At 56.0% G+C, this 9,665-nt stretch overlaps 1 protein-coding gene across 1 annotated transcript in view; it reads right to left on the minus strand.

Moving 5' to 3' along the window:
• The window catches only part of CSUI_000627 (protein phosphatase 2c domain-containing protein), a 16,073-nt gene extending 7,129 nt beyond the window's left edge, over positions 1–8,944 (minus strand). Inside the window, exon 1 of the mRNA XM_068060860.1 lies at positions 6,836–8,944. The gene's annotated coding sequence lies outside the window, so the exon portion shown is untranslated. The remainder of the gene's footprint in view (positions 1–6,835) is intronic.
• Between the last annotated feature and the right edge of the window lie 721 nt (positions 8,945–9,665).

The following is a 9,665-nucleotide window of genomic DNA, read 5'->3' on the forward strand; positions in this document are numbered from 1 at the left end:
ACAAGGAGGAAGAAGAGGGAGTCTGATGTGCTATTTTGATCTCGTCCTCACTTTTGTCCGATTGAAGGGGCATCCGGCTGGACACACCATTGCCTCTGCTTCCAGACATATGCCGACCGTTCCGCCGCCCAGTGTCGTGCCTACTTCGCGTCTTCCTCCTTCCTCTTTGTTCCTTTTTTCCACCTTGATTCACGCTGTCCCCTCTCAGCTTCTCATGTCCGACATCCCGGAAATCTTTCCCGTCCCCTTCTTCGCCGCTGCTTGAAATAACTCTTACCTCGCTATCGCTGCTGCTGATGTCAAGTGGAGCCCCGTGGACTGATGTGATGAAGCCGCTCGGCGCATCACCGTCTTCAAGTACAAACTCCTCTTCTGTCCCTGCGGTCGACGCGGTCGGTGTCAGCGCAGACTCGAACAAAGATTCTTTCACCTCGCCTGACAAGGGGTCGTGATGCGCGGCTACTGATGGACGTCCAAAGTCCTTTGCCGGTCTACCTGGCTTCCACCTTACACCGTCACCTAATCTCTTCTCAACCATGATGACTTTTCTATTCAGACTGTTGCCTCGTCGTTCTTTCCACGCTCCTTCTCCTCCATGGGGGTGTCGAACTACACTGCCCGATCTTCCTCTAATCATCGCCGTCCTTTCTTCTCCAAGATCGTCCTCAGAAGACGCAGTAGAAATAGCCATTGAGGCACTTCCTCCTCGGCGTCTCATTCGTGCGGTGGGCCTCCTTTCTTCCTCTTCAGTCCTCCGGTCCGGCCTCCCGGACAAGGGAGAAACGGACAAAAAGTCCGACGAGAACGAGGATTCTACACTCGCCGTGTGGGGCACTGGCAACCGGTGCCTTGGGTCCTGCTTACGAGAAGAAAGGCCCAGGGTTAACGCAGCACCGGGTGTGAATGAAAGCCAGGTAACCGTCTGAGTTGGCCGCAGCTTGGGCGACATTGATTCACTTACTTGGGCGCTGCCTGATGAGGGAGCTGTACTATTATCTAAGAAGACGCCGGCGCTCTGGCCATCCTCTCGCTCCGAGAACTCGTCACTGGAGACGGAACGGGAGTTCGACGAAACTTCTGAGGGGACCTCATCTTCCTCAACAGACCCTCTGGACCGGGTGACGGAAGACCAGAACCCTGGCCTTTGCCCGCCTAAACTTAGATAGCGCGAAATCGTGGCGAACAAGGAGGCTGAGGAGGAGCCCCCCGTCTGGTCGCCGTGTTCAGGCGACACGGACGCAACGGTTGCCCTGTCGCAGGCTGCAGCGGAGTCTGGCTTGTCCGTGCCGTCCGTTGCCGAGGCAAAAAAAGACACCGCAGCGCTTCCCCTCTCGGATCCACAGACAGCACCTACGTGAGGTGCCGGAACCGCAACAGTCTTGTCACCTTTTACAGAATCCACCTCCGAAGAACCGGGGAGCCGCCCCGCTAGGAAGACAGACGAGCCTACCGAGTCGGGTGAGGTACATCGCTCTCCATTCGCTTCCAAAGCTCGTCCTCCGGCCACAGCAAGAGCGAGACACCGCCGCGTTGACAGCAGGCCAATGCGGTCCACCCCAGAACGTGAGAAGTAGCGGCATGATTCAGGAGGGACAGATTTCTTGGAATCTGGTAGTAGCACGGACCCGAACGAGAAATGATGATCGCGCCGCCTGGCCGCCTCGGTCCCCTCCGCCTTGCTTTCAGCCTCCCCGATTCCTGGTGGTTGTCTCGACTGTGAACGAGCAGCGTCCTCTTCTGGGGTTTCTTTTTCATTCTGCGTCTCAGTCTCTGTTTCTTGCTTCAAGGAAGCCGTGCTGTACGCCTCTTGTGGCTCTCGTCCAGGTGCAAGACCATGTTCAGGCGACCCCAGAAATCCGCTGTTTGTGAGGATCGATGACATCCTGTCAGCAGAGTCTACACCTGACACACCAGTGACACTATTCCCTGTCTGAGAACCATGCTGCTTTTGCTCCCCCACATCAATCACAGCAGTTGGGTTTCCTCTCGATACTCTCCATGCGCTGCCGTTTGTACCGGGAAGACCTGCGTTACCCACGCTCGGCGCCCTGTTAGGCCGTTCGAGGCTCTTTCCTGAACCCGCCGAAACAGTAGACGATTCACTATGAGGATCTGATGTATCAGAGAAAACACTGTGACGGTGGATGTTACTACGTTGAGGGGACACCATACGCGGGGGGTGGCCGTCACGCTCCAGTTCATGTGTACTAGTCTCTGTCCCCATGTTCTCCGTACCGCCGCTGGTATTACCACCGGCGGTAGGGGTCGAGCCGTCTGCAGAATACTGTTCCCTCTTGCTGCTGATGGTAGCACTGGCTGAGTCAGGGGCATTGACTGGCCAACATTTTTCCGTATTGGTTTTATCAAGGCATTCAGCTTGAGCCAAGAAGTCCCCTTGGCCACTGAGTTCATCCACTTCCCCGGAGTCACTTTTCTTTCCCAACACCCAGGCACCCGCGAGGGGAGAGGGAACCGTCCGAGGGCGAGTAAGAGAGAGTGCTCTTGAGGTGACCTCGTTTTCTTCATTCTCAGGAGAGACGCTGGCTCCGCCCTGCCCGTGCGATTGTCCAGAAGAGAGGTGACCCTCTGGACTGGGCAACCCAGCCAATCTCGGAGACGACAGCTGACCGGCTCGTCGCGGAGAGTTGAGATGCTCCGTAGTGCTCAACCCGTGTTGAAACGAAATATCCACAGGCAGGAGGTCAGGTCGGACAGGTTCCAGTTCTGTTTCGTCGGATGAGCCTTCAGGGAAAGGAGGCGCGCCAGGTCCAAGAGGCCTGTCCGCGGTATCGACAAGCTGAGACGGCGAGGTGGACGCAACAGGAGAGCGCGCGACTCCTGCAGCACCGGGAAGAGATTCGGCGGCGGGAAATTCAGTCACTCCCGCAGTGCTCCCAACCAGCTGAGCAGATTCTTTGGGAGGCTGGGAAACCCCGGATGAGCAAGGAGACAAGTTCGACAGTACTCCTTTACCATCACTCGCCCACGCAGTGTCGACACGTCTCGACTCTTCCTCGCGCGGCAGAGGCGAAAGGTTTCGGGTGACCCTCTCTCCCCGATCTTTCTCCCCAAGCCGTTCAGTTTCAGTGCACAGTCTCTGCTCCACTTCTCTCTCAACACAGACAAGGAGATTGCCGCGCGGCCCCTTCTCCACCTCTGCGGCCGCACATCTTTTCTTCTCCTCACGAGATAACTCCCCGTCGTAGTCTTCCGCAGAGCGAAACAGCGCATGCGATTGTACTCCTGTGTCTTCGGAGAGGCCCCCGCAGTGTGTATGGACCTCTCTACTTGTCTGTTTGGCCGACGGCTCAGCGTCCTGCATACCGGTGATTTCTTTCTCTACAACGGCATTTTTCCCCCGTACTTCCGCCTCTGCTGTTGCATCCAAGGCGTCTAGCACTGCTCCAGCGCGCCGCGCGGAGCCTTTCCTATCTTCCTTGCTCACTCTCTCATTCCTGGCCCCACAGGTGGTCCCGGCGACTGCGCTAGACGACACACCCGCCTCCTCACCATCCACCGTAATATCTGACCCTCCTCCGGCCACGTCCAACGCCTTGCTTCGCTCAGTTGACCCCTCGGTCTGAAACGAGACAGGACGGGCACCAGTCACATCCTGCTCGGAACAAGACTGATCTGATGTCGGGAGTGTGGGGTCTGAATGGGACTGCTGTTGCCCCAGCTCCAGGCGTCCCGGCAAAGCAGGCCCATCTGCTGCGCCCTTGAAAGGCACTGATGTTTCCGCAAAAACATCTCCCTCGTTTTCCTTACGGCGCTGATCGATCCCCTGCATGGAGTCCGCACACCGCTGAGCATCCTGCGCTTCTGTCTCAGCAAGAAAGTTCTTTGTTTCATGGTTTGGCTCCGCTTCAAAAAAGACTGAAGGTGTGCCTGCAGTACTCGGATAAGGTGCCGAGGCGGAGGCCGTTCCAAGATCTTTCGTCGTTGCTACGACTTTAACACCGAAGGGCGCCTCTTCGTGAGAGCCCCAAACACCCGCGCCATCCCTCGTCGCAGCATCGCCTTTGATTTCGCACGGCAACGGTGTAGAACCTGCCACTGAACAACTCAGGTTCCCTCGAGAACGCTCTCCCGAGACACGTCCTGCGCTCGGATATGCCCCGTCAGTCTCGGACTGGCTCACTGATGATGCTCCGCTCGGTGCGGTAACACCGCTCTTCGTACGCTCACTCGTGGTACAGCAAGCATTTTCTTCGGGGTAACGTCCTTGAACTCCTACGGCTGGGGACTGTGAACCAGAACGCATGTCCTGCGTGCTAGTCTCGATTTTCGTACTGGGACCGCCCTCTCTTACTGTTCCAGTTGTCTTCACCCGCGCTGTCTCACGGTCTGTCTTTTCCATGTGTGTCCGAGAGGCACTGTTGGGGTTGTCAAGCCGCTCTGAATCGTCTTGCTCGGAACAGGATAATTCTTCCGGAACCAGATATGCGCCTACCCACCTCACTTCACCCAGCCGTTTGCCAGACTCATGATCGAAAATAAGCAGAGGGCAGCTTTTCTCTGATACAGGAAGATAGTGCTGCGGAAGTTCCGCGCAGGCAAGACGCCATTTAAGTGAGTCTTCCGCACCAAGAGGGCGAGACAACTGCTCTGGAGACAGATTAGCTGGAGAGGAAGAAGGAGACGAGCCAAGAACGCAGTCCACGGATGGAGAGGAAACTGTAAGAGACCTGCTACAGGCAGACGATGGAGATGGGAAAAGAGTGGAAGCGGAAGAAGCAGGGTGGCCGCAGCAAATAGGAGATGATAACACGACATGAACTTGGTGAGTGGCTTTTCTACCACTCGAGGCTGTCGCGCTAATGCTGCTACGGCTGCTGCTGGTGCCACGCGCTGGATGCGGCGGAGAAAACCGTGTTTCAGTCTTGGGTATAATTGGCGGAGAAGGAGACTCCTCCGCCAGGAGAAGCGAAGAGCCCCCTGCCCGGACAATCCACTCCAAAGGGTTCGCCTCGCACCGCAAGCACAAGTGAGCGCCACAGGCCGGTCCGGAGGCCAGCGAGGAACGGGAAGACGAATTAGGGGAAGACACCACCTCTGGCTCTCTGCACAGAATTCCGGAATACAGCGACGGATCAATCACAGAGGACGAAGATAAAACAGACCCTGATAATGGGTGTAACACGGAGGATCGGTGCCCCGTGTCTGTAGAACAGGTATCGTAAGAAGAAAGTGAACGGCGGGCTTGTCGGGCCTGGGAGCGGGGAGATGATCCACAGGAGGGAGAGGGAGGCTGAAACAGAAAACAGGACTCGAGATGCCCTGCCTTTTCCCCACGTAATACGGACTGCGTGGACGCCACAAAATTACCTGGCTGCAAGTGCATGGGCTCCCCACCACATGTAGTTAAGGGAGAGAGAGTACCACGAGGAACTGGGTAACCGGATATAGGTGGACCAGAAGCACGACAACTTGACTTGGGAGAAAGTGAAGACACAGGAAGAGAAAAGTCTGGCGGGACAGAAGGAGACGGCGTGCAAGAAGGCAGAGGGCCAGAAGAGAATGAACGCGCCAAAGAACAGGGGAGAGAGGCCATGCGCTCAGATCTTGAGGAGCTACAAGAACAAAGAGAGAACGCGCGTCGGTGACTTGTAGAAAAGGGAGCGAGAGAACGTCGAGGGTTCGCTGAACAAGAAAACCAACTCGAGCTGTCTCCCCCCATCGCATCACCTGCTGACGTGCCTTGCACTCTTCTAGCTTCCGCACTCTGATTTCTATGTGTCAGCAGTCCTTCAGCTTGTAACTGGCCTTTCTCCAGTCCTCCCTTGCTCCGTCCCCCAGCGCGCCCGCCCTCCGCCCAAAGTTTCTTCTCCGCCCTGTCACTGCGATAAAACAGCTCTTGCACCGGCGCGGTACATGTACACCCTCTGCGCCGCAAGTTGGCTAGAATCCGTGCTTTCAAATGCACGAGTTCAAACGCCAGAAGAAACTCATCAAAGGCTGCAAGTGGAGTAAGGGGATCTCCTCGCTCAAGCCGGAGAAGCCTGTCTCCGACCTGTAGAAAGCGCTGGCGAGGATAACTTTTCAAGTATTCTTGCCCTGTATCATAAGAGCGGCGCAGGCCCGAGTCTCCCTCACTCGAGCCCAGTGGCAACGGAGTAGAGGACCTCGAGGAAGGATTGATGAAAGGAAAAGATGGAAGCTTCCCCAAAGAGCTTTCGAGCTCTCCAGGTTCGGCCTCAGATGAGTCACTGCTACACGAGAAAGGTGACCTCCGGTCGCACAGGACGGGCAAGGGACGATCCCATCGAAGACGCTGCCATGTGCCTGACGGGTAGTTAGACAACAATGATAAGCTTCAGCAAATTTCGCGTCACGTGTCACCCGTCTTCGGAGGCTACATGGGACAGGTGACGACACTTGTCTTTTTCCTCGGACGTCAGTATCTGCCAACCAGCAGAATCAACCAAGCAACTGACCCGTTCTACCGTCGCCGTCCTTCATTTGATTGCCCAGCGACGGCGCTGTGTAAATGTTGTACGTGTTTGCTACATGGAAAACTAATCAGCTACCCAGGCACACGTAACCGCTCGACTTGTGCAGCCGAAGACGACATAGCCATATAAAGTGCATGGGACGTGGCAAATGACAACACCCTAAGTACCATGTGCACAGTCTGCTCTCTCCCCCTTCCTTTAGGCCCGAGCATTCACGGGCACCAGGCAGGCTGTGTGTTCGAATGTGTTGCACATATGACTGGATTGTTACAGCGCCAACTACGCTTAGATCCCTAGTAGACGTTTGTCTCCCTTGGCTTCACTAAAGAAGGGCATTCCTCCACGATTGACGGGAGGAGTAGAACTCCGGGGTTACTCACCAGATTCACTGCATAGGTCTACAATGATTAAAGCATCCTCTTTCCTCTTGTCCGTTCCCTTTTCTTCGAGAACGCGAGCATGCACCGGGCTCAGCCCCGCACGCTCTACGTACATGGTCATTTCCTTTTGGCCTCTACTGCCCCCAAATACCTCTCCCCTGGTGTCCTTTGTTAGGTAGAGAAAGCGACCAGCGAAGGGCCCACGCGAGCACCGCATCACAACATGCGGAGTCAGGCGAGGAAGAACAACCTCGGGTGGACCATCCGGAGTCGCTCCTGGCATAAATAGTGGAGCTAGGGGTGTCGCAGGGGTTGCTGTCTGCTCGGACCTCGCCTTGGAAGAGGTGAGCACTCTCGAAGAGGCTGACGGTATTTTGGACGCCATATCTACTTGCAAGCCGACGCAGAGCGGAAAAGAAGGTGAGAATTCTGCTAATCTGGAGCACCTCTCGGTAGGGAAGTGCGAAGGGAGAAGTAAGCCATATCCACTAGAGCTGCGAGAACCCTCGAAGCTGGCTTGGCTCCGCGCCCGCTATCGAAAAAACATTTCCAAACACTTGTCAGTTCACTTGGGACGAGACCGGTGTCCCCTGATGGCGAGACCGACATTCATGGAAAAACTGACTGGCACAACATGGACCGCTGACCACAAGAATCGTCCCTGAGCCGAACGCGATCCACGCAGCCACGGCGGGGGGCTGCGCTTGCAGCCGAGCCAGCTACCACTCAGGACTGGCTGCAGAGCCAGCAGCCACTCTGCCGCGCAACGGAACCATAGTGGTCAAACAAAGGCACTGTCTCCCAGACACGAAGTACACGTCACCAGTCACGAGACTGCGGTGAAAGCTGCCAAGACTACAACCTTGGGTGTGGTTTCGGGGTCCGGGAGGGCAACCTTCGCCTCGACAGTCTTGATGTGTACGATATTTGGCCAAGGGAAGCCCCACACTAGAGGAAGCGCGGAGCAAATCTGTACAGCTGGAGATGCCAACAAAAAGCGTGCAAGAGACCGGGTACCCCGCAGAGCTGAGTACCAGACTGGGAGGCGCACCACGGACGAGATGAGCTCTCGATCACCTCGAACTCGTAACCGGAGGAGGGAGACGCGAGCTGAAAGGACAGCGAGCAGATCAAGTAACAGAGTCCCGCCGTGCAGCCGGGGGGCAATGGCGCTGAGGGGGTAGGCAGCCGTTGGCAGCTGTTTATCGGCCTCTTGTCCATGGACCCACGGGCCGGGCAGTTCATACAACCCGGCCCAGGAACAAGCAACTACCAGCGGCTTTGAGACTAAGCTGATGTCTACCCGACAAGAAAGACCACAGCAACTCCGACGGGTTTCATTGCCCTCTGCCCCCCTGCTCCTGATCGCCGGAGAGGACACAGGCGGCCCGTCAACCTCATGCTCCTTGCCAGCCCAACGCGCGGGATGTTTCAGGAAAAAAAAAAAGCAAGGAGTGGCGAGACCAGGCTGATGTACTGGAGAGAAAATTCGGCAACGAGCTGGTCCCATGCAAAGACGAGACATGCGCTGAAGGCGGCCCCGAACTGAAAAAACTGTGGTTTCAGTCCGACTAACAGCTTCTGCAGTTCACCTGGATCCGGCCTCTCCGAGAGTAACGAGATGAATTTCTGGGGCCATGAGCGGACAAAAAGGCTAGACAAACGCCAGGCACGGGTGCCGCCACACAGGAGCTCGCGAAGCAAGCCTGCTCCTACGTTGGACCCCAGTACGAAGACGTCTTAGGCCTCCGCACGGGAGGCATAGAAACAACGAAAAAAAAAAGCAGTGCTTCCTCCAGGCTTTCCCGCATCTATAGCGTTACACCATGGCCAAACTAAATTCAACGTGACACGTACAACAGTTGCAGTCTGTCGGACCCAGCTGCTCCATCCGCCTTGCGCTGCCGAAAGGTGCCGCCCCCCCCCAGTTGTCTCGAGCAGCACCAGTATCAGTTCTAATCCGTCGATTGTAGCAAGTCCGCCCGTTGCAAACTTCTCACTAGACGTGCTTCGAGGAGGAAGCTGTAGGATGCTAACTGCGACAAACGGGCGGTGAACTTTAATCCAGTCCCGTCGGGCCAGATGCACGACGACGTACTAATTCCAGCTTCGCGTCACGGAGGAAGGACCTCCCACTGCTCACCATCTGCCTGCTTAGACTTCTGGCCCTACACCATTACTTGTGGTGTTGTCTACAGAAACACCGACCGCCAAACAGTTCTCCAGCAGGCCTTCCAGAAACCGAATTGAAATGAACAGCTTAAAGCGAGACAACGAAGAAGCTGGGGGCCGGCCACTGCGGCTGCCGCGGGTGTTGCTTGCACTGTACCGTTTCGTAAAAGGCCGACTGCCCACCAGCTATCGGAGCAAGTTGCTGGGTGGTGCTCAGGACTGATCCTACGTCCGATCGCCTCCCCAGACAAAAATAGAGAGATTTTTTCCATAGCTCTTTGACGAGAAGCACCGCAGAACGAGATCGTTCGCATACATGACACAGCAGTACCTTCTCTACAAGTACCGATCACTACGTCCCTGTCTCAACGGAGAGTTGAACCTCTAGGGCAGACGACCAAACACGTGTTAGCGTCTATAATGTGCAGCTCGATAAAAGTCCATAGACCAGATCTGTCCTCCTAGCCACCACGATACAACTGCTTGAAAGGCGGACACCTAGCAAAGGGTAGATTATCCTGAGACCCGCTTCAGCATAGATATCGCAGGGGAAATCACCGTTGTCAAACCATGCTGCCATGGTGCTTCGACATAATCTCCCTTCTTGGCTCTGATGTAACGCTAACATCATTTCTCCGGTCTCACTTGTCCACGCTGG

Source organism: Cystoisospora suis, assembly GCF_002600585.1.
Source record: "Cystoisospora suis strain Wien I chromosome Unknown contig_243, whole genome shotgun sequence".
Taxonomy (NCBI): Eukaryota; Apicomplexa; class Conoidasida; order Eucoccidiorida; family Sarcocystidae; genus Cystoisospora; species Cystoisospora suis.